We start from the raw sequence: 24323 nt of genomic DNA, 5'->3' as shown, positions 1-24323 counted from the left end.
CATTTTTTAGATGGGAATGCCTACTTTGCATCTCGTTGACGCAAGGTAGGTTCACGCATCTGAAAAATGGTGCAATCTCCAATATTTTGACGTTAGATAGGTCTAACGTCAAAATATACAAATTGAGTTCTTTTTGCACCCAATATGCGTAAAAAAATGATGCAAATTCTGTGTAAATTGATTATAAGTGTGCCCTTAAGCTCCCCCAGTTTCCATAGGATTCCATTGGGCACCCAACACCAACTCTGACCTCTGCACCTGCTGGCTGGACCTTTGATGCTGGTGCTGCACTCTTGGGCCCACATATATACTTTTTGATGTAAAACTGCTCAAACGCATTTATGTGTCAAAAAGTATAGCACCGACTTGCACCATTCCAGAGTGCCAGCGAGGTGTAAAATTTATGGAATGCTATATGCCGGCACAAAGGGTGGGCTAACATCTGGGGAAATTACATTAGACGGGTGGGAGTGGTGGTATGGGGGAAGGGGGTATTGCACCAAAAAATAACATTAGGCTGGTTAGAGGCAAAAAAAAAAGATGAAAAACCATCCATACCACGACTCCTTTCATATAAAAGAAAGGAGTCATGCTCACCACCCCAATGGCCGGCACAGGGGACAACTGTTCCCTGGGTATTGCCATTGCACCCAGTGCTATTGTGACTTGTTGCAAGAACGTGCTTTCACCCCATGCAAGAGATAAACGTAGAAGAAATTTGGCCTCATGTTGCTACTTAAAATGTACATTTTGACAAGTTGAGCAGCCTGAAGGCTCTTTTTTTTAAAAAACATGTGGTACTTTCACCTCCCCTTGAGACCTATGCTCTCCAAGTGGCAGGGTCATCCACAGAGATACAGTCACCCTTAAATACTAAGGGGCATATTTATACTCCGTTTGCGCCGGAATTGTGTCGTTTTTTTTTAACGCAATTTCGATGCAAAACTAAATCCATATTTATACTTTGGCGTTAGACGCGTCTAGCGCCAAAGTCCATGGAGTTTGCGTAATTTTTTAGCGTGGACACCTACTTTGCGTTAATGAGATGCAAGGTAGGCGTTCACGTCTAAAAAATCGACTCCGAGGCATGTGCGTCAGATTTATACTCCCGGGCAAAATTCACGCCCGGGAGTGGGCGGGTCAAAAAAAATTACGTACGGCCGCTTTTGCGCCGTTTTTTAGCGCCTGCAAAAGGCAGGCGTTAAGGGACCTGTGGGCTCTGAAGGAGCCCAGAGGTGCCCTCCCATGCCCCCAGGGACACCCCCTGTCACCCTTGCCCACCCCAGGAGGACACCCAAGGCTGGAGGGACCCATCCCAGGGACATTAAGGTAAGTTCAGGTAAGTGTTTTTTTTTTTTTTTTGTGGCATAGGGGGGCCTGATTTGTGCCCCCCTACATGCCACTATGCCCAATGACCATGCCCAGGGGACAGAAGTCCCCTGGGCATGGCCATTGGGCAAGGGGGCATGACTCCTGTCTTTGCTAAGACAGGAGTCATTTCTATGGGGGTTGGGAGTGAAAAAAAATGGAGCAAATCGGGTTGAGGCGAAAAAATTGCATCAACCTGACTTGCCCCATTTCTTGACGCCCAAGCTCCATTTTCCCCTACGCCGGCGCTGCCTGGTGTACGTCGTTTTTTTTCACGCACACCAGACGGCGCCGGCGGCTAACGCCGGCTAACATCATTGAATAAATACGGCGCCCGCATGGCGCTTCAGAATGGCGTTAGCCGGCGCTAATTTTTTTGACGCAAAACTGCATTAGCGCAGTTTTGCGTCAAAAAGTATAAATATGGGCCTAAGGCCCTCATTATGACCATGGCGGTGAGTGATAAAGTGGCAGTAATACCGCCAACAGGCTGGCGGTAACTACCGCCAAATTATGACCATGGTGGTGATACCTCCCATAGACAGCCAATGTACCACACCAACCGCCAGGGCCGAAACAAACTCACCGCAGCGGTAGCCGGCAACAGCCAGGCGGGAAACAAAGTATCGCCCACCATATTAATACACCAGAAACCGCCACCTTTTCCGGGGCAGTACCAACGCCATCGAAAGCCTGGTGGAAACACATCATTGAAGAGAACTGACTCATCATCGGAGACACAGGGAAGAAGAACGCTGCCATGGGACCTGAACTGCAAGTTTTCCTGATGATCTACTACGTTATGCTCCACGTGGAACACCTACGCCGATTAAGGCTATGACGGTGATTACAGCCACCTACCACACAAGGGAGGGAGGGAGGAAAATTAGAGTGACACACCCATGCACAACACACACCACCCACACACACACCATACACACGTCCAGCTGCAGATGAAAAACAATTTGCACCCGATACACTGCAGAATACTGCAAAGACAACAGTAATGCACAAAAGGGAATGTATAAATATCAACAGCTAATATATCATCGCATTGACCACATAACAGTTATGTATACATGTACACAAAGGGACACTCCCCAGTCCAATGTTCAAATGGCCCAAATGGCCACAGGGCACAGTCTAAGGCCCAACTCTGTCCCAGGGAGTGCAAGGCCACAGTCTCTCAGGTGGATGACTTTCACATTGGTTCTGGATGGGGAAACCTGCCCATCGTTCTGTCCTGAGGAGTGCAAGGCCGCAGTATTTCAGGTGGATGACTTTCCCACTGGTTCTGGATGGGGCAACATGCCCATTGCACTGTCCTGGGGAGTGCAAGGCCACAATCACTCAGATGGGTGACTTTTCCATTTATTCTGGAGGGGACAACATACCCATTGCTCTGTCCTGGGGAGTGCAAGGCCACAGTCTCTCAAATGGGTGACTTTCTCACTGGTTCTGAATGGGGCAACATGCCCATTGCTCTGTCCTGGGGAGTGAAAGGCACAGTCTCTCAGGTGGGTGACTTGCCCACTGGTTGTGGAGGGGACAACATGCCTATTGCTCTGTCCTGGGGAGTACAGGGCCAGTTTCTCAGGTAGGTGACTTACCAACTGGTTCTGGAGGGAGCCACACGTACAGCAGCCCCTGGAGGGTGGCCTACATGGCGTCCGCTAGTGGTGATGGCTACACGTTGGTGGCAGATGGAGGTGCCTCCTGGGTAGCCTCTGCAGGTGGTGATGGCTGCAGTGTGGTGACAGATGGAAGTGCCTCCTGCGTAGCCTCTGCAGGTGGCGATGGCTGTACTTCCTCAACTGGTGGTGGGGGCCCGTTATCACTGGTGGTGGGGGAGGTGTCACCATGACAGCCTCCGCTGAAGTAGAGGGCTTCCTCCCCTCCATGACATTGGGCGTGGATTCATTACACTTCCTGGCAGGGGTTGATGGCTTTTTCCCCTTCTTGGATGGAGGTGCAGGCTCCTTCCCCTTCTTGGATGGAGTTGCAGGCTCCTTCCCCTTCTTGCCTGGAGGTGTGGTATCCTTCCCACCATGAGTAGGTGGTGCCACCACTGTCCCCGTGGACCGTTTGGCTGAGGTGCTGGGCTGGGTCTTTGGGACCCTGCTCTTATGGGCAGGACTGGGGGGAGGGGGAGTGAAGAGGTCAAATTGGGCAAGGAAAAGCTTCTTAGGGACGGTGGTGCGGGAGGCGTGATGGGAGTGGAGGTTGAGGGACTGGTTGTAGGACGTGTATGTCTGCTGGATTTGGGTGCAGGTGCCATGGGCATTGTGCTGATGGGAGGTGGATGGCAGTTTGGTGTTTGAGTGCTTGTGTCCTTTAGGAGGGGGGACAGACAGGGTGGGAGAGGACAGAGGGGACGTGTACATGAATGTTGTGGAGGTATCTGCTAGTGAGGTGTGTGTTCTGCTTGGTGTGGTGATGCTGGTGGTGGATGTTGATGTAGTGCATGCAAGTGTGAGTGTGGACGTGATTGGGAGGGAGGTGAAGGAGGAGGAGGAGGAGGAGGAGGAGGGGGAGACAGTGGAGGCAGTGGATGTTGTCATGTCTGCAACTGTATGGGGTTTGCGTGAGTACTTAGGGGATGAAGTGTGGTGCTTGTGTTTGCCTGTGCCACTCTTGGGTGTTAACTGTGTGCATGCTCATCTGTATGTGTACCTGGGATGGATTGGGGTTGAGGAGAATGGGACTGGGAAGTGGTATTTGGAGGAGGGACATTAGAAACAGGGACAATGGCTGCCTTCAGAGAGGAAGCAAGAGCCTGAATCGATCTCTGTTGGACCGCCAATCTACTGTGAATGCCCTCCAGGAATACATTGAATTGAGGTATCTGGGATGCAAGCCCCTGGATGGCATTCACAATGGTTGATTGCCTACAGAGATGGATCTCTGAGTGAGGAGAGATGAGTGAGAGGTGAGAGATGAGTGAGGAGGTCAATAGCCTCCTCACTCAGGGCAGCAGGGCTCACTGCGACAGGGCCTGAGGTGCCTGGGGCAAAGGAGATGCCCACCCTCCTGGGTGAGCAGGCATGGGCAACTTGCTGAGGGGCTACTGGGAGGGCGGTGCTGGTTCAGCGGTGGCAGTTGTACCTGGAGCTGAGTTGGTCACAGAGGTGTCCGGCACCACAAGGGAGCTTCCATCAAAGGAGGTATCTGGGTCTGTGTTGTCACCTCCTGTCTCCACCGTGGTTCTCCCATCACCCTCTATCCCACTGGTTCCCTCAGCGGCGGAGGTCTCTGCCTCCTGGGTCCTGCGGGATACAGCTCCCTCTGTCGCTGGTGCCCTTGTCCTCTGCCAGATGAGTCTAATGCACACAAGGACAGGATGACAGAACAAAAAAGGGGGGAGAAAGACAAAGGAAACACTGGGTCAGTGACTGCACCAACACCACAGTTGGCATACACAGTACCGTCACACACAGGGAACAGGCTTAAGCACTATGCATTGCATTGCCAGTAATATGGCTAGATGCTAAGGCAAGATGAGGGGCACACACCCCAACTGCAGCACTCCTGGGACCAACGATGCCCTGCCTGAAATGGACTGCTAACAAGCTAGGTTACCTCTATTTGCTCTACACCCATTACTCTAGAGATGACCCACGCTGCAATTTCTGGCCTGGCCTTAGGGGCACCCACTAACTTACATCCACCACCCGGATACCACCCCATCTGCCAATATTTCTAATGATACTAACTGTACTCATCCCCTTGTTCCTGCTGGGATTCCCTCAAATGCCTCCGCAGTCTTCCGTACCCAGCGTCTCAGGTCCTTCCACCGTTTCCGACAGTGGGTGCTCATCCTGCCATAGACCCCCAGGGTCCGCAGGTCCTTGGCGATGGCATGCCATATTTCTTTCTTTTGATGGGCGCTGACCTGCAGAGGCAATACAGACAGGAGCACACCATTAAACAAACAGTCCAGCCTGTCACACAAATGGCCCACCAAACCCGTTTCCATGACTATTGGCACACACATCGCCCAACGCATACCATGTACACCACCACAAGACATTCCCCCAAACCCCCCTACACGATGCTTGCACACACATCTCCATGCATCCTTCCCACATGCATTGTGCCCAAAGTGTACTCTCCTGTTGGTCTGGAAGCTCATACAGCAGTCCGTACTAGGGTAGGACACCATTCACCAGTCGCTTCAACTCCTCCGAAGTGAAGGTAGGGGCCCTTTCCCTGGTCACACGGGCCATGGTAGGTTCCAGACACAGGTCAGAGCAGCAGTGTAGGTGTTCTCCTGTTGAAGGTCAGGAAACAAGTGAGGAATCAGATAGAAAATGGCAGTCACATCCACAGCGGTGTACACCATCACCTCCGGCGCAAATTCCCATTGCCCACTGTACCCCATAGAGCCCCATATTATCCAATGAGGAATTGCACGGCAGTGCAAGACCACCTTCCTCCACGACGCCCAACACCAGCAGAATTACCTCACGTCCACTTGTCCCTATTGTACATACAGGATAGGCGGTCGCCATTTCAGAGGGGGCGAATAGTCATATAGACATGAACTGCGTCACAGATTAGATTGGCACATACCTCACCATTAACAATGTCCATTACATAAGTGCACCATGTAGACTGCAGTTGTGGTTCTATTGTTCCAGTTGTGACAGCCTATTCTCTCTTGTGTCCCTTAGATACCTACCGCTGTGGATGAATAGGATGTGGAGACAAACCCCTGTGCACAGACCCCTGGTGGCCTTAGCTACACTGGAGGACAGTCAAATTATCTTCACCTGTAGACTGGGCTTGGCCACAATCACAGAACTGTGTGCCCAATTGGAGCCGGACCTGATCTCATCTATCTGTCATCCAACTGGGATTCCCCCCTCCTGTGTAAGTGCTTTCAGTGCTCCATTTCTTGGCAACTGGTTCCTTCCAAGTGACAGTGGACTTGGCAGCAGGAATGTCACAGCCAGTGTTCTCAATTGTGCTGGCAAGAGTGTTGTCTGCCCTGGTAAAATCCATGTGCATCTACATTTCCTTCCCCCAGGTGGAAGAATTGCCACTGTGAATGCCGGATTCTATGCAATGGGACATATCCCCAATATTATTGGGGTGATTGACAGTACACATATTGTGTTTGTCACCCCCCCAGCCAGAATGAACAGGTGTTCAGGAATCGTAAGAGTTTCCACTCACTGAATGTGCAGATGGTGTGCCTGACGGACCAATACATCTCCCACGTCAATGTCAAAATATCTCGGGTCGGTGCATGATGCCTTCTGTCTGAGGAATAGCAGCATCCCAAAAGTGATGGCTCATCTACAGAGGCATGGGGTGTGGCTAAAAGGTGAACCTTGGTCCCCACCCACTGTATGTTAGCGTATGCTTTCTGGTGTTAACCCCATAGGATTGTGTGAGGCTAAATGTGCTCCCTCAATACTTGCAGGTGACTCTGGCTACCAAACCTATCGTGGTTGCTAACCCCTGTGAGAAATGCCAGGACAGTGGCTGAGTAACGTTATAATGAGGCACATGGGTGAACCAGACGGATCATCGAGAGGACCTTTGGCCTCCTGAAGGCCAGATTCAGATGCCTTCATCTGACAGGTGGACCCCTGTGCTACTCACCGGAGAAGGTCTGCCAGATAGTAGTTGCATGCTGCATGTTGCACAACCTGGCCCTCAGATGGTATTTACCATTTCTGCTGGAGAAGGAGACTGGAGATGCAACTGTGGCAGCAGTAGACCCTGATGACAATGAGGATGAAGAGGCTGAGGATGAGTACCACAGAACATCAGCTATCCATCAGTACTTCCAAGGACACACAGGTGAGACAGTGCAACTGCACATTTCTATGACTATTGGTGTATTCTTTGTGGCTGTAGCATGATGGTATTAACTTCCTTTTTATCTCAACTTATGTCACCTATGGTTTGTCATTTTACAGATGTTGGTGATATAACAACTGTATACTTATATGCTGACTACAACCAGCTACAGGTCATTATTTCTATGCTCTCACAATGTACAGTTCATTTGCACTAGATGTGACTGTTTCATAAATACACATGTTCAATTCATAAAATACTAGTAGTCAAGTTGTGTTCAAAGGTGTTTATTGTAGTGCTACTAGATAGAGGGGAAAGTGCAAAGGAATGGGGTGATGATGGAGGGAAGTCCAGGGTATTGCTCCAGTCTGTTTGTAGCACAGGTGCAGTGTCCAAGTGGACATAGGAAGGGGAATAACAGCAGTTTAAAGTGGACAAGGTGACAGAGTGGGACACAAGGGGGACAATCAGGAGAGTCTCATTTCCTGACAGGGGTCTTGGCAAGTGTCTCTGGCCTCTGTCTGGATCGCAGGGAATGTTTGCGGGGTGGTTCACCTGCAGGGGAAGGGGTGCTGGTGGCCTGTGGGTCCTGTGGCAGGGCCTCCTGCCCATTAGCTGCAGCGGAAGTGGAGGACTGATCAATGGACTGGCTAGTGGTAGGGGCCCACTGGTGTGCTGTTGCTTCCCTTATGATGTTGGCCATGTCTGCCAGCACCCCTGCTATGGAGATCAGGGTGGTATTAAGGGCCTGCAAGTCCTCCCTGATCCCCTGATACTGTCCCTTCTGCAGCCGTCTGTTCTCCTGCACGTTGTCAAGCATCTGGCCCATCGTGTCGTGGGAATGTTGGTAGGCTCCCAGGATCTCAGAGAGCGCCTCCTGGAGAGTCGATTCCCTGGTCCTGTCCTCCCCCTGGCGCACAGCAGTCCTCCTAGTGTCCCTTATGGCCTGTGCCTCTGTCCCCTGAATGGTGTGCTCACTGCCACTGACCCCAGGTCCCTGTGTCTAGGGTATGAAGTGTGGCCTGGGGTCCTTGTACAGGTGGGCACACTGCTGATTGACGTGTCCTGGGGTAAGAGGTGTGGGTAAGCTGGGTGGGTGCTGTGGTGTTGGAGGCTGAAGGGGGAGGATCTGTGGTAGACTGTGAGTGGGCTTGGTTGACCGGCTGTCCAGTGGTCCCTGATGGGCCAGGTAGGTCGTCCAGATCCATATGTTCAGAGATACTGTCATCACTGGGGGCATCTTCTGTTGGGGGACTGGATAGTAATGGCACCTCCCCCTACGCTGACATTGGCTGGGGTACCTGTGGGGATGTAAGTGATGTAGTATGCTTCATGTCTGTGACATATTGTACATCCCTGGCTTCCTTTCTATTGTTGCTGTTTCCCTTCCATCTTTTGCTTATGTGTGGTGATGTATTGTGGGATTGTACGTTTCCCTATGCTGTGCATGCTTTTGTGATGTGTTTCTATGCAGGGCTGGAAGGGCTGTCCATGCATTGGTATAGCATGCAGGGCTTGGCATTGGGGTTAGTCATCTGCCTTGGTGCAGTATGTGGGATGGGGTGGAGTGATGGGATTGAGGGTGAGGGTGTGAGATGGCATGTAGATATGGGAGGTGATAGGTGGTAATTGTTGACTTACCAGTATCCAGTCCTCCGTTGTGCAAAAGTAGCATCTTTCTAGCATGGTTACCCCCACTTTAGGCCTCTTTGTGAGTGTGTGTCAGTGTGTTTTTACTGTGTCACTCGAATCCTGCTAGCCAGGACCCCAGTGCTCATAGATAAAAACCTATATGTCAGTGTGTTTTACCTGTCTCACTGGGATCCTGCTAGCCAGGACCCCAGTGCTCATAGTTTGTGGCCTAATGTATGTGTTGTCAGTAGTGCTTAACTATGTCACTGAGGCTCTGCTAATCAGAACCTCAGTGCTTATGCTCTCTCTGCTTTTAAATTTGTCACTGTAGGCCAGTGACTTCATTTACCATTTTCTATTGGCACACTGGACCCCTCCTTATAAGTCCCTAGTATATGGTACCTAGGTACCCAGGGCATTGGGGGTTCCAGGAGATCCCTATTGGCTGCAGCATTTATTTTGCCACCCATAGGGAGTTCAGACAAACCCTCACACAGGACTGCCATTGCAGCCTGCGTGAAATAGTGCACACACTGTTTCACAGACATTTTCACTGCACTTATAAGTCACCTATATGTCTAACCTTCATTTGCTGAAGGCTAGGTGCAAAGTTACTAAGTGTAAGGGCATCCTTGCACTAGCAAAGGTGCCCCCACATAGTTCAGGGCCATTTCCCTAGACTTTGTGAGTACAGGCATGCCATTACACGTGTGCACTACATATAGGTCAATACCTATGTGTAGCTTCACAATGGTAACTCTGAATATGGCCATGTAACATGTAACACCTGTCCCCTATTCCAAATCTGGTATTGGGGAACCAATTCCATGCATCATGGGGGCCCCAAAATGGACACCCGTACTGCCAAACCAGCTCTCTGAGGCTTGCACTACAGCTACAGCTGCTGCCACTTCACAGACAGGGTCTTGCCCTCCTGGGGTCTGGGAAGCCCAGTATCAGGAAGGCAGAACAAAGTATTTCCTCTGAGAGCAGGGTGTTACACCCTCTCCCTTTGGAAATAGGTGTTACAGGCTGGGGAGGGGTAGCCTCCCCCAACCTTTGGAAATGCTTTGAATGGCACAGATGGTGCCCTCCTTGCATAAGCCAGTCTACACCGGTTCAGGGACCCCTTCTGCCCTGCTCTGGCGAGCAACTGGACAAATGAAAGGGGAGTGACCATTACCCTGTCCATCTCAACACTAGAGGTGGTGCCCAGAGCTCATCCAGTGTGTGCCAGACTTCAGCCATCTTGCTTTGCAAGGTGTGGGGGCACTCTGGAGGCCTCTGAGTGGCCAGTGCCAGCAGGTGACATCAGAGACCCCTTCTGATAGGTCCATACCTGATATGTTAGACAATCCCCCTCTCAGGGCTATTTAGGGTCTCTCCTGTGGATTCTCTTCAGATTCTGCTTGCAAGTTTCCTTCAGGAATCCTCTGCAACAAAATCAGACCTTTCTGACCTCAGATCAACTGCAGCATGCTCAAAGAAACACTGTAACTGCAACAAAGTGTCTACAAGAGACACGTTTCTTCAGCCCCCTCAGCTCCAAGTCAGCAACTGCAACAGAATCCATGGTGTGCATGCTCTGGGGACTCCCTGTCTTCATCCTGCACCAGAAGGACTGAAGAAACTCCTGTGGAGTGAAGAAGTCACTCCCCTGCTCCAAGCATGCACCCTCCAAGATGACGACCGGTACCCTTGGACTCCTCTCACAAAATGCACTTCTTTGCAAAATTCCTTTTTGCACAGCCTGGCCCAGGTCCTCTGCACTCCATCCTGCGATGCACAACTCACTGAGTTGTTCTCCGTTGGCGTGGGACCTTCTTTTGTGATTCTGCATCAACCACATTTTGCACCTCGTTTGTCCCTGGATCCTGTGACTCCTGGGGGTGCTGGCTGGCATCCTGAGAGCTCTATAAAGTGCCGAGAGCCACCTCTTCCTCCTCACACAGAGTTGAGGCCTCCAGGTCCCTCCTGGGTCCATCCAGCGCCATTTTGACACAAAATGCACTTTTGTCATAGCCAAGGCTTGTTGGCGACTTCCAACGCAAAATCTCTTCTGCAACGATCTTCACGCATTCCTGCAGTCTTTGACTAATGGAGGACTTTTTTTTTGCACCCTCTTCTGTGTTGGCAGGGGGACTTGTCCTTCCTGGAACTTGTTTCAACTTCTGAACTTGGTCCCATTCCTTTTCAGGTATTCAGGTCCAGGAATCCAGCAGTTGTTCTTTGCAGACTTGGTTGGCTGCTGCAAAATCCCAATCACGAGGTGTAGTGTGTCCTAAGGAAACTTGCAGTATTTTACTCCTGCTTTTCTGGGCTCTGGGGTGGGGTAATTTACTTACCTTTACTGTATTCTTACTCTCCCAGTGATTCTGCACACACTACACTTGTCTAGGAGGGAATTTGTGATTCACATTCCACTTTCTTAGTATATGGTTTGTGTTGCCCCAGACCCATTTTCACCCATTGCATTCTATAGGATTTCCTATTGTTTACATTGTTCTATGATATTTACTTGTCTAATTTTGGTGTCTAGTGTATATATTGTGTATAATACTTACCTCCAGAAGGAGTATTGTCTCTAAGATATTTTTGGTACGGTGTCACCCAAATAAATACCTTTATTTTTGGAAAGTCTGAGCATTGTCTTACTTGTGTATAAGTACTGTGTAACTATATGTGGTATTGCAGGAGCTTTGCATGTCTCCTAGTTCAGCCTAGCTGCTCTGCTATAGCTACCTCTATCAGCCTAAGCTGCTAGAACACTACTACATTTCACTAATAAGGGATATTTGGACCTGGTATAAGGTGTAAGTACCCAGGGTACCCACTACAAACCAGGCCAGCCTCCTATATCTGGCTACTCCAGTGAGTCCCTCAGGATGCAGTATTGCAAAGACTTGCTCCTCCCATGCTGTGAGCTGTGGGGGAGGAGTTGGGAGTCCACAGCCAGACCTCTGAATGGCGAGTTTGTGTCTTGCTGCTATGGAACGTACCTTCCCCCTTAAGTTGTTCCACCTCTTCTTGATATTGTCCCTTGTTTTTGGGTGCTGTCCCACGGCGTTCACCCTGTTGACTATTCTCTGCCATAGCTCCATCTTCCTTGCAATGGAGATCTTCTGTACATGTGCGCCAAACAGCAGTGGCTGTACCCTAACAATTTCCTCCACCATGACCCTTAACTCCTCATCAGTGAAACGGGGGTGCCTTTGTGGAGACATGGGTGTTGTGTGGTGTGTGTTGGTGAGATTGAGTTGCATAATGTGGTGAGGTGTGGATGTGGGGTGCGTGAGGGATGTATGGGTATAAGTGGTGTGTGTCTAGTTGTCGCAGTGGTCTTGGTGTCAGTCTTGTGGCAATGATTTGTATTTGTAAGGGGTTGTGGTTAATGTGGGTGTGTGTTTTATAGTGGTGTGGGTGTGGTGTGTGTATGTTTGTCAGGTGTGTGCTTTTGGTATTCGCCAATGTGGTGTTGTTTTGTATGTGGGTGTCCATTCTGAGAGCAGCAGAATGTACCGTCAATGGTTTACCACCGCTGAATGTACACAGTGGTGATTCGTGAGTCATAATGTGATGGGCGTTGTTTTGTTGGTGTAACGGTATGGGTGTTGGGACTGCCACTTTCCTGCTGAGCTTTGGGCTGGCGGATTTGTGTATGTGGCTGTATTCTGAAAGATTGCTGTGTGTGTGTCATAATATGGCAAACGGATATTTGCCACAGAGGTGGTATTTTGGCGGCCGTCACCGTGGCGGTAAGTGGCATTTACTACCAATGTCATAATGATGGCCTAACTTTTCAAAACATTTTTCAATGTGCCTAACACTGCTGGATTGTAAGTTCTGGTTTTGCTAGCAAATTCTCTTCTGTCCTTGGCATAATACCTTCAGCCATACACTCAATTATTTTGAGTGTTTTGGGGGGATTCCCTGTTACTTTGCCATTGATTGGTGTCATTTTGCTGTTGCTGCTTTTCCTTCACAATGGGTGCCTCATCTCAACAAGGAGGACTGATGGTGCTTCCACCAGCCCAACTGTGTTCTTAGTATATCATATTATGTCCTGGGTGTTGTAGCCTTGGACAAAAAGTACAGATTTTATGTAGTACATGGCATTTTAAATCTGCAGCTCAAACTCTGCCTTCCATGGAGGAACAGCTGATAAAAATATGTACACACACTTGCTGAAAGCATGCTTGCTAAAATATAAATAAAAATGTGTGTAAATGTAAAAAAAAACAATGAGCTGTGAAACTAAGCTTAGACAAGGGGGCCGAACCCCGGTTCAAAAAGGGCTGTATAACACTATTACCACTATCACAAATTGTTGCTTATGATTTTCTCCATGTAGCATGTGATAACAATTGTGTTAACAAGAAAACAGTGAGAACTGAACTATGACTTGCACAGTATTGGGAGAGTGGAAAATCTGTCCCCGTAAAAACAGTTAACATGAAGTAACACCCTGCCAATGCCATGCAATTATGAGTTTATTCCTAGGCTGTAAATATTGATTCCCAGTCACTGAGGCAAAGTTCAGTGGCACAGTTGATAAACATCTGTTATCTTGACAAAATGTTATTAATTTTTAAGTTTTTGTCCATCAAACTCCAGACATTTGGTAGCAAATTGGCTTACAGTTCTTCACCGGCTTCCCATGACTGTAAAATTTAAATTTCTAGCTGCACATTTTTCTGAGTAGTTCAATGGCATTGTGTTGCTACAGCTCATTCTCTAATGGAAACACTTCATTGACAATTAGAAATTGTAGGCTGTCCAATAGGCATATAGCCACAATTAATACCTATTTTCTGATGGCAACTCACACATTGCATGAAGAGTAATATTGCCATTCTATTAAAAGGGCTTTGGTTGTTATCAGCAATGAAAGTTCTTATTAGATACATAACCATACATAATTATTAAAAATGTATTGCATTTAGATGAAAACAATAATCAACAGTGCATATACATTTGTCACTTCCCATGTCAACCTATTCAATGTCTAAAGTGTTGAAGGCCATTACCAATGTGACATTTAAGAAAATGTGTTTGCCTCTCCTAAACATCAAACACATTATATGGACAATGTACTGTATCTTTGTAGGATACATTAAGGAAAAGAAATAATAATAATAATCTCACCAATCACTCAAGCCCTGAAATAGTTAAACAATTGTCAAATGGAATTTACTATAGCATTTCATAAGTTAAACAGACTAGATAAATAATATGGCATGGACAACCTCTTTCTAAATGAGCTGCTTGATTTTATTGACACTTTGATATGGGCAGAATGTTGATAGAAATGTACAGAAGCATTTGAAAGCACTTGCTTTTGTCTGAAGCAAAAACATGAATGAATGAATGAATGACCAAAATGTTATTGTGCAGCTAATTAAAACTTACAATTAAAAAACATAAAAAAATAATAACTATAATAAAAAGACCAAGTGTAACATTGATCTCTGTGTCTTATTTGTTTACAAGTTAAGATAATTTTAAACATTGTTACCCATTTAAGACTGGTTCACTTTGTAAAGTGCTGTTGTTATTTTAGTACTCAGTTGTAAAGGAAGTGCTGAGCACATTAACAAAGGACAATAAATAAAGCACAGAAGTCATGGAATAGAGTGCTTAAAGACTATGGCCCTCATTGTGAAATTGGTGGTAAATCCCACTTACCACCATGCTGACTGCCCCCAACATACCGCCACCATAGCGGATATCCGTTCACCATACTATGACACACACGCACCAATCTGACACTTTTCAGCCTCAGACACATGTCCGCCACAACAAAGGACAGTGGTAAACTGGCGGCATTCAAACCCACACCGTTATGCCAACAAATCAATGCCCACCACATTATGACCCACGAATCACCACAGCGGACATTCAGTGGCGGTAAACCATTGGCAGTATACACCGCTGCGTTCAAAATACACACATACAAGCAAAACAACACTACATTGGACAATTCAAACTACACATACTTGACACCCACACACACACCACACCCACGCACCAAAACCACTATAAAACAGACACCCATATTACCCACAACACTTTATGACTACCAACCATTGGCATGAGATAGACACCATGACCAAAGACAAAGCCAGAGCCACACACCACTCACACCTATACACCACTCACGCACCCCACATCACACACCCCAACACACCTCACCTACACACCTTACACAACACCAATGGCACCACAAAAACACCCCCGATTCTCAGAGGAGGAGCTAAGGGTCATGGAGGAAATCATCAGGGTAGAGCCACAGCTATTTGCAGCACAGGTGCAGTAGATATCGATTGCAAGGAAGATGGAGCTATGGTGGAGGAATGTGGACAAGGTCACTGCCTTAGGACAGCACCCGAGAAGAAGTTATGATTTCAGGAAGAGGTGGAACGACCGATGGAGGAAGGTGCATTCCATTGCAGCAAGACACCAACTCGCTGTACAGAGGACTGGTGGTGGACCCCCATCTCCTCCCCTACAACTAACAACATGGGAGGAGCAAGTCTTGGCAATCATGCATCCTGAAGGCCTGGCTAGAGCAGGAGGAGGACGGAATTCTGGTAAGTCAACTCTATACTATTATCAACCCCCCTACCTGCATGCCATCACATACCCCCACCCTCACTCTCACTCCCATCTCTCCATTATGTCTCACTTATCCCAATGCCAAGCCCTGCATGCTCTACAAATGCAAGGACACCACTCACAGCCCTGCATGGACACCTATCACAAAAGCATGCACACTAGAGAGAATCAGCTAGCTAGCCCACCACATACCAACTTACATAAGTGAAAGCTGCCAGGGCAAATACAACCAAATAGGGCAACCTACTGATGCACAATATGTCACACACAGAAACAATAACACATCATTTACATCCCCACAGGTATCCCAGCCATTGTCACCGGAGAGGAGGTGCCAGCAATATTCAGTCCCCTAACTGAAGAGACCCACAGTGATAACAGCAACTCTGGTCACCTGGATCTGGATGACCAACCTGGCCCATCAGGGACCTCTGGACAGTCGGTCACCCAAGCCCATTCACACACCACCGCAGAGCCTCCCCTTCTGGAAACACCACCACAGCACCCACCCAGCGTACCCATACCTCTGTCCCCAGGACACGACAAACAACAGTTTGTCCACCTCTACGAGGACCCCAGGGCACACCTCATACCCAAGACAATCAGGGACCTGAGGTCAGTGGCAGTGGGCACACGGTTCAGGGGACAGAGGCAAAGGACAACAGGGAAATTAGGAGGACTGCTGTGCGCCAGGGGGAGGACAGGCCCGGGGAACCGACTCTCCAGGAGGCACTCACCGTGATCCTGGGATACGTATCAACATTCCCAGGACACAATGGGCCAGATCCGGGACAACGTGCAGGAGAACAGGCGCCTGCAGGAAGGACAGTTCCAGGGGATCAGGGAGGACTTGTAGGCCATCAACACCACCCTGTTCTCCATAGCAGGGGTGCAGGCAGACATGGTTAATAATATGAGGGAGGCAGTCACACAACAGCTGACACCTGCCACTAGCCAGACATCTGCGCTGCCTTCCACCTCCGCTGCTGCTAGTGGACAGGAGGCCCCACCACAGGACCAACAGGCCACCTGCCCCCTCCCCCTGCAGAAGGAGAACCACCCCGCAAATGTTCCCTGCGATCCAGGAAGAAGCCAGAGACTATTGCCAAGACTCCCGCCAGGAAATGAGACTCTCCTGATTATTACCCTTGTGTCCCACTCTGTCACACTGTCCAACGTGAACTGCCAGTGCTCCCTTTCCTATGTCCCCTTGGACAATGCATCTGTGCTACGAATAATACCCCAAACTTTCCTCCATCATCACCCCATCCTATTGCACTTGCCCCTCTTTTTCCTAGCACTTCAACAAACACCCTTTGAAAAAATACAAGTATGGAGTATGTCACATTTTTCAAGTATGTTTACGTTTAACCAGGTACAAACACTGCAATTCAACTGTTCAGTAAATGAGTTGGCAGCAGTGATCACACAAGGAGCAATAGTGGGCCGCCAACATCTGTAAATTTAATTGCCAAAGGGTACAGTAACTGCGCATAGAAGTGGAAAATAACAGCATGCCAGTGCCAAAGAATTTCTAAATAATGACAATGAAATGTGAAGTAACACTGTCTTACCTGTGTGTAATTGGAAGTATTGTCGTATCACTGCTGTTCTGTTATCCTCATCCTCATCCTTGTCCTCCTTATCCTCACTGACCACAGGGTCCACTGCGGCCACACGGGCATCTCCAGCCTCCTCCTCCTCCTGCAGAAAAGGCACATGGCGTCTCAGGGCAAGGCTGTGCAACATCCATCATGCCACTATTATCTGGCCAAGTTCTCTGTAGTTGCACATGTGTTTTATTAGGGCAGGCAACACTCTTGTCAGCACTATTGAGAACATTGGCGGTGACATTCCTGCTGCCAAGCCCACTGTCACTAGGAAAGAACCAGTTGCCAGGAAATGGAGCACTGATTGAACTTGCACAAGAGGGGGGATCCCAGTGGGGTGACGGATAGCAGATATCAGGTCAGGCTCCAATTGGGGACACAGCTCTATGATTGTGGCTCTGTCAAGTGTATAGGTGAGGATGATGTGCATGTCCTCCATTGTTGCCAAGTTCACCAGGTGTCTGTACAATGGGGTATGTCTCCATCTCCTATTCATCCACAGCGGTAGCAATCTAAGGGACAAAAGAGTGAGGAGTCGGTCACAAACTTAACAACGGGGCTACAACAGTACAATCAATGCTGCCAATTTGTAATGGGTCAGTGAGAATTGTCCTGTATGTCCAAATTTTAACAGTGATGCAGTTATTATCCAGGGCCTGCCTTCTCCCCTAAAATGGCATCCACCTGCCCTGTGTGAAGGACAGGTGGAAGTGAGGTAATTCCGCTGACGTTGTGCGCCGTTGCGGGAGGCAGTCAGGAACCGCAGTGCAACTCCTCACTGGTTAACATTCGGCCCAATGGGTTACAGTAGCCAATGGTGATGTACGCCAACGGTGACGGTATGCACTGCCGTGGATGTGACTGCCATTTTCTATCTGATCACTCACTTGCTACCTGACCTTCAACAGGAGAGGACCTACACTGCATGTGCTGCTGTGACCTGTGTCTTGCACCTACCATGGCCTGTGTGGCTGGGAAAAGGGCCCCTGCCTTCACCTCGGCGGAGTTGGAGTGACTGGTGGATGAGGTCCTATCTCAGTACGGAGTACGGACTGCTGTATGGGCCTCCAGACGAACAGGTGAGTATACTATGGGCACGATGCAGGTGGCATTAATGCATGGAGTAGTGTGTGTGAAGGCCTCGTGTAGGGGGTGGGTAGATGTCCACTGGGCAGCGTATTGGTTGTGTGCTGGGCCATGTGTGTCTAAATGGTGATGTGAAGGGGTATGGTGGGCCAAAAGTGTAACAGCCAGGACCATCTGACTGATACTATTTTCCTGTGTGTATTTCCTCTGCAGGTCAGCGCCCATCAAAAGAAGAGTAAATGGCATGCCATCGCCTAGGACGTGTGGACCTTGCGGTTCTACGGCAGGCGGAGCACCCACTGTCAGAAACGGTGGGAGGACCTGAGACGCTGGGCACGAAAGACGGCAGTGGCCCAGCTTGGGATGGCTTCCCAACGAGGAAGGGGTGCCTGTCGAACCCTGAACCCCCTGATGGCCCGCATACTGGTGGTGTCCTATCCTGAGCTGGATGGGCACATGAGGGCATCACAGAAGCCACTAGGGGGGTGAGTACAGTGCCCATCATTACTACTTAAGCATGGTGGGGTGGTATCCGGGTGGGGGATGTGTGTCAGTGGGTGCCCCGAGGCCAGGCCTGATATTGCAGAGTAGGTACCCTGGTGGCAAGGCTCCTAAAGGGATAATCCTGCCACCTAGCTTGTAAGCATCCACAACTTGTCAGGGCTGCGTGGGTCCCAGGTGTGTGCCCCTCCCCATGCCTTGGTGGCTAGCAATATAACTGGTAGTGCAATGCATAGTGCGTTGGGCTGTTCGCTGTGTGTGACGGTGATGTGTACGCCAACGGTGGTGTTGGTGCAGCCATTGACCAAGTGTATCCTTTGTCTCCCCCCTTTTTGTTTTGTCACCCTGTCCTTATGTGCATTAGAATAATCTGGCAGAGGAGCAGAGGCACCGGAGATGGAGGGAGCTGCATTGCACATGACCCAGGAGGCAGAGTCCACCGACGGTGAAGGCACCAGTGGGACAGAGGGTGAGGGGAGCACAATGGCAGAGACTGGAGAGTTCAGAGACAGATACCTCCTCCGATGGAAGCTCCCAGGTGGTGGCGGACTCCTCAGTGAGCACCCCAGCTACAGGTACAGCCGCCACCCCTGTACCAGCACTGCCCTCCCAGCAGCCCCTCAGCGAGTTGCTCATGCCCACTCACCCAGGAGGGTGGGCATTAACTTAGCCCCTGGCACCTTAGGCCCTGCCCCAGTGAACCCTGCTGTCCTGAGTGAGGAGGCTTTTGACCTCCTGAGGTCCATCTCTGTAGGGCAGTCAACCATTGTGAATGCCATCCAGGGCCTGGCAGCCCAAATACAACAGGCTAATGCATTTCTGGAGGGCATTCACACTGGCTTGTCGGCCCAACAAAGATCGATCCAGGCTCTGACCTCCTCTCTGATGGCAGCCATTGTCCCTGTTTCCACCCTCCCCCTCCAACTTCCTCTTCCCAGTCCCATTCTCCTCAACTCCAACCTATCCCAAGCACACAGCGAGACGAGCATGCACAAAAGACAACACAAAAGAGAGGCATAGGCAAACACAAGCACCATACATCATCCCACAGACACTCACACAAATACCATCCAGATGCAGACATGCCAACATCCACAATTTCCACTGTGTCCCCCTCCTCCACCTCCCTTCCAGTTCTGTCTACACTCACACCTGCATGCACTACATCCTCATCCACTACCAGCATCACCACCACACCTAGCAGAACACACACCTCACTTGCATACACCTCTACAACAGCCAAGCACACGTCCCCTGTGTCCTTTCACACTGTGTCTGTCCCCCTCTTCCTAAAGTACACAAACACAAGCACTCAGACACCCAACAGCCATCCACCTCACAACAGCATCCAGCCCATGTACCTGCACCCAAAGGAGACAGACACCTCCAACCACCAATCCCTCTTCCTCCACTCCCAAACCTTCTCCCTCTTCCCACCCCAATGTCCCTAAAATGTTTTTCCTATCCACCATTGACCTCTTCCCTGCCATTCTCCACCGTCCTTCACATATGGCCAGGGTGGCAAAAACCCAGGCAAGCACCTCAGCCACCCAGTACAGGGGCCCAGTAGTCACCACACCCACTCGTGGTGGGAAAGGATCCAGGAAACATGTCCAGAGGGCAAAGGAGCCAGCACCAGCTTCTGGCAGGAAGGACAAGGAGCCAGCACCAGTTGCTGCCAGGAAGGGCAAGGAGCCAGCACCAGCTGCTGGCAGGAAGGGCAAGGAGCCAGCACCAGCACCAGCTGCTGACAGGAAGGGCAAGGAGCCAGCACCAGCTGGTGCCGTGAAGGGCAAGGAGCCTGTGTCAGGGACTCTGCAGGAGCTCCCACCACCAACCATGGTTGTGTAGCTGTCTGATGCTGTAGGGGATGGGCTGGAGCCTCCCCCACCAGTAGCAGCAGCACAACCACCACCAGTGGGCAGCCGTCCGAGGCTGAAGGGGATGTGCTGGAGCCTCCCCCCACCAGCAGCAGCACAACCACCACCAGTGGGCAGCGTCCGAGGCTGCAGGGGATGGGGTGGAGCCTCCCCGCACCAGCAGCAGCAGCACCACTACCACCACTGAGCAGCTGTCACCGCTGACGGACATTATGTAGTCCTGCCTCCATGGGCTGCTGTGCAGCCTGCCCCCTGCAAATCCAGTGGGTATGACACCCACCTGAGAGACTGTGACCTTGCACTCCCCAGGATCAAGAGCACAGGGCACGATGCCCCTTCCTTTTTGTTTTGTCACCCTGTCCTTATGTGCATTAGCATAAACTTAGCGGAGGAGCATATACAGTAACTAATCAAACAACAATACAAATAAGATATGTAAAATGAAATATTATCAACACAACAGGTTAGTTAAAATGGCACATATGTAATATATCATCAAGTCACACAATATCACAATATAGAAAACGGGTAAAAATATTGTAATATTTGTGCTGTCTAAGTATCCGAATTAGTCAAGAACGAAAGTAAGTCAATTATATTTTAAGTTAAACTAGAGTTTGACTTCATTTAAAAATACACTACAAATTCAAAGTAGCTGCTTGAGCCACACTGTCTCGCACTTTGAAGTGGTGTCAAGTTCCCAATGAGCAGGCTTCAGGGTGAAAGGACACAGGAGACAACATTGGATTTCTGGATCAAAGGTTCCAAATAGCTGGTAGAAAATTGAGAGGTGCTTTATAGAAAACTTGGGAATATTTTGTTGTCATGACTACTGGTCCCCATTCTGAAGCGGCTTGAATGTGGTAATCATCCAGAAAGGATGTTATTAGGAAGCTAGTTAAACAATGAACAGTAACTGGCTGAGGGAGGTTTAATCCTCATTGCAGGCAGCTCAAGCACCAGAGGGTCCAGGTGATATTCTACAAATATTTAGGACAAGGTGCAGGTGCCACTTAAAACTATGGCTGAGGTAGTTGCAACTATTTAGGCATGGATAAAAAAAACAAGATTGAGGTCTCTTGTAGATCAATCTCTTCAGAACTTGTACCAGAGCGTTAAGGGATTGCAGATATATTTCCAGTACCCTAAACTCATGCTATCATTCTTATTGAGGAGCTTCATCTGAATACAGGCTCTTCTTATGCCCTTGCTCACTCATCCTCACCCTTTTCTGTGTGAGGTCCCACTTCTTATGTCAGAAACTTCCAACAGATAGTTTGTGTTAAGCTAAATAACTCAGGCTTCTTTTAGCAGGCTCCAGAAGGAAGGCAGGAAATGTCAGGAGATGGGTCCTTATAGCCATGTGGATCCCTAGGTAGTAAAATGGTGAAAGTAGTTCAGGAAGTAGGATGCAGTCATTAATTTAGGACACAGTTGGACACAAGTCACCTCAATGTCTCTGGCAGGTAGTCAGGAATTCTTCATCATATTTAGAATGGATTAAATTTTTTCTTTCTCAGCTCTAAACAGGCTCTCCCCTTACTACAACCAAGGCTATTTTAATGTGATAAATTAACCTAATGTTGGCAGTGATCCATAAATGAATCCTTACATAGCTCTATTCTCACACTTCCCATAATTTCATCCCTGGGCTATACTTTCTGTTTTAGAAATGTGAACGTTAATCTCACTGATAATCCTGCGCCTAAAACAAAGATTAAGAAAATTCATATTAGCTGTATCGAGCTCTCCTCTGCCTCTCATCTCTAACCACAACCCTCCCAGATCAGTCCAATTAAAATTTAGAAAGGAATCGTCTAATCCCGACCCCTTTTGCAAAAGAAGATGGAGGCCAGGTACTGTGAAAGGGGGAGGATGCTACTAGACCTATTCCTGTCAAGTTTAGAAGCAGATTTGCCTATGTCATTAAACGTCACTGTGGCTCAGTATAAGCAGACTAATTGAAATCTCATTGTTGGTACGAATGTATAAGATAGCCAGAATGTAACTCCACTACTGGCCTTTTCAGCCCAATACACCTTTACACTATGAATTTGATTGAAAATGAAAGATGCCAATTTAATATTTGCAATAACGTTCTACAGCACTGTAGATATGTTCTTCATTAGGAACAGCCAAGGACACAGAGTCCAAAATAGACAATATAGTTTTAGAAATCATTGGCTAAATCTATCTCCTTTACTACTAGATCTCAGATCTGTACTCTGTACAACTGTTTGCGGATCTTATATACAGACAGTGTATTATAAAAATGTAGAGACAATAATTATACCGTTAAACATCACACTGTGCCTGGCTACAATCAATTGTTCAGCCTCTGCAGTCATAGAAGTACCAGATGCAGGAAGCAAAATGAAAGAGGGAAACAACTAAAAACATGAACTTGCTTTTAATAATGAGATCAGCTTATCACAGGTTTCATTAAAACATATTGCTTCAATTAAAATGAGTATTTCTTGTCAACTAAATTAATAAAAGACATGAGAGAAAACAAGATTTCCCTTCGTCTCTTCTGTACAACTGGTTCATATTGCCCACCTACAATAAATCAAGTATCGACTTCACATAACATTTCCAGAGCCATTGTTTGGTAATCAGACATGATCTTTGTGGTTGGTCTCCATTTGGTCTGCAATTTCTACATATTCATGGTATGCGTGCCTAATTAGGAATTTGTGTGGGGCACATCCAGCCAGCAAAAATCATTCCGAATTGTATTCCAAAGTGGTAATTTTAGTCTATGAATATTTCATAAAGGCAGTATCTGAAAATGTGAGAAATGACAATGTCATCGTAGACAAGATCCGCTTAACTGAATTCCAGTCCCAGTAATACATCTTCAAATTTGGCAGAAAAGGCTTAAAGGTTACACCACCATCAATTAAGTGCACAACTGAATTCAGCTTCTTTTGCACTTATTCTTAATAGCTTCGGAATGACAAAACCTTCTTTGTTCAAGCAAGCGTTCATGAGGATATTTGTAGTACCACTATTTACAACGCCGGCCACACAACATCTCCACTTATCTATAGTTTCAGCTTTGGGATGACAACAATTAGTCACATTTTTGATAGTTCATTATTGTTCATTTTGTTTGATTTACTATTGCAGGTGAAAAAAGTTTGAATACATAATTTTCCTGACACCTTTCATCATGCTACCAACATGGGCAATGTTTCAGCCCACTTCAGCCATTGAATAACTCCACTTTGAGGGATTTCCTTCTACCCTTTCACAACGAGCATATATACTCACAAAATAGTTCCCTTCACTGTCAGGGAATGCCAGAGACCACAATGGCAATGAGATTTTTTTTTTTTTTTAGAAAAAAATATTTTTGCTTTCAGCCAATTACTTTTTTATACATTAGGGTGGTTCTGGCAGCTCCTTTAACAATCGCATTTTACAAAACCAATAAGAAAGCAAACAGGGCATTGGCAAATGCAAAAGACTGGCTACCAGTCGAGACCTATTGTCTTTGCCTATACTTGCTCAGCCTATTTTCCTAATTTTGTTCAGCGTGTTATTTGCTCACAATTGGATAAATCTCTCTGGCTTGGACATAAGTAAATTATTTTCATTATTTCCGTTTTTAAAGAAAATCAAATCAATTTTAGCATATATTATGATTTGAGGTCAGTATATAAATATACTTCATAATATAGTTATATTTGTATTTCTCTGTCAGCATTCAACCTAAAAATAAGGCTATACCTCAGACTTCTTCCAATATGATTTTTGAAGCTCTGAAATATTTTCTCAGCTTCATGAAATATGTAACAAACATTTATTTATCTTA

Source organism: Pleurodeles waltl, chromosome 2_1 (genome assembly GCF_031143425.1).
Source record: "Pleurodeles waltl isolate 20211129_DDA chromosome 2_1, aPleWal1.hap1.20221129, whole genome shotgun sequence".
Lineage (NCBI taxonomy): Eukaryota > Metazoa > Chordata > Amphibia > Caudata > Salamandridae > Pleurodeles > Pleurodeles waltl.
This window is presented reverse-complemented; position numbering follows the sequence as displayed.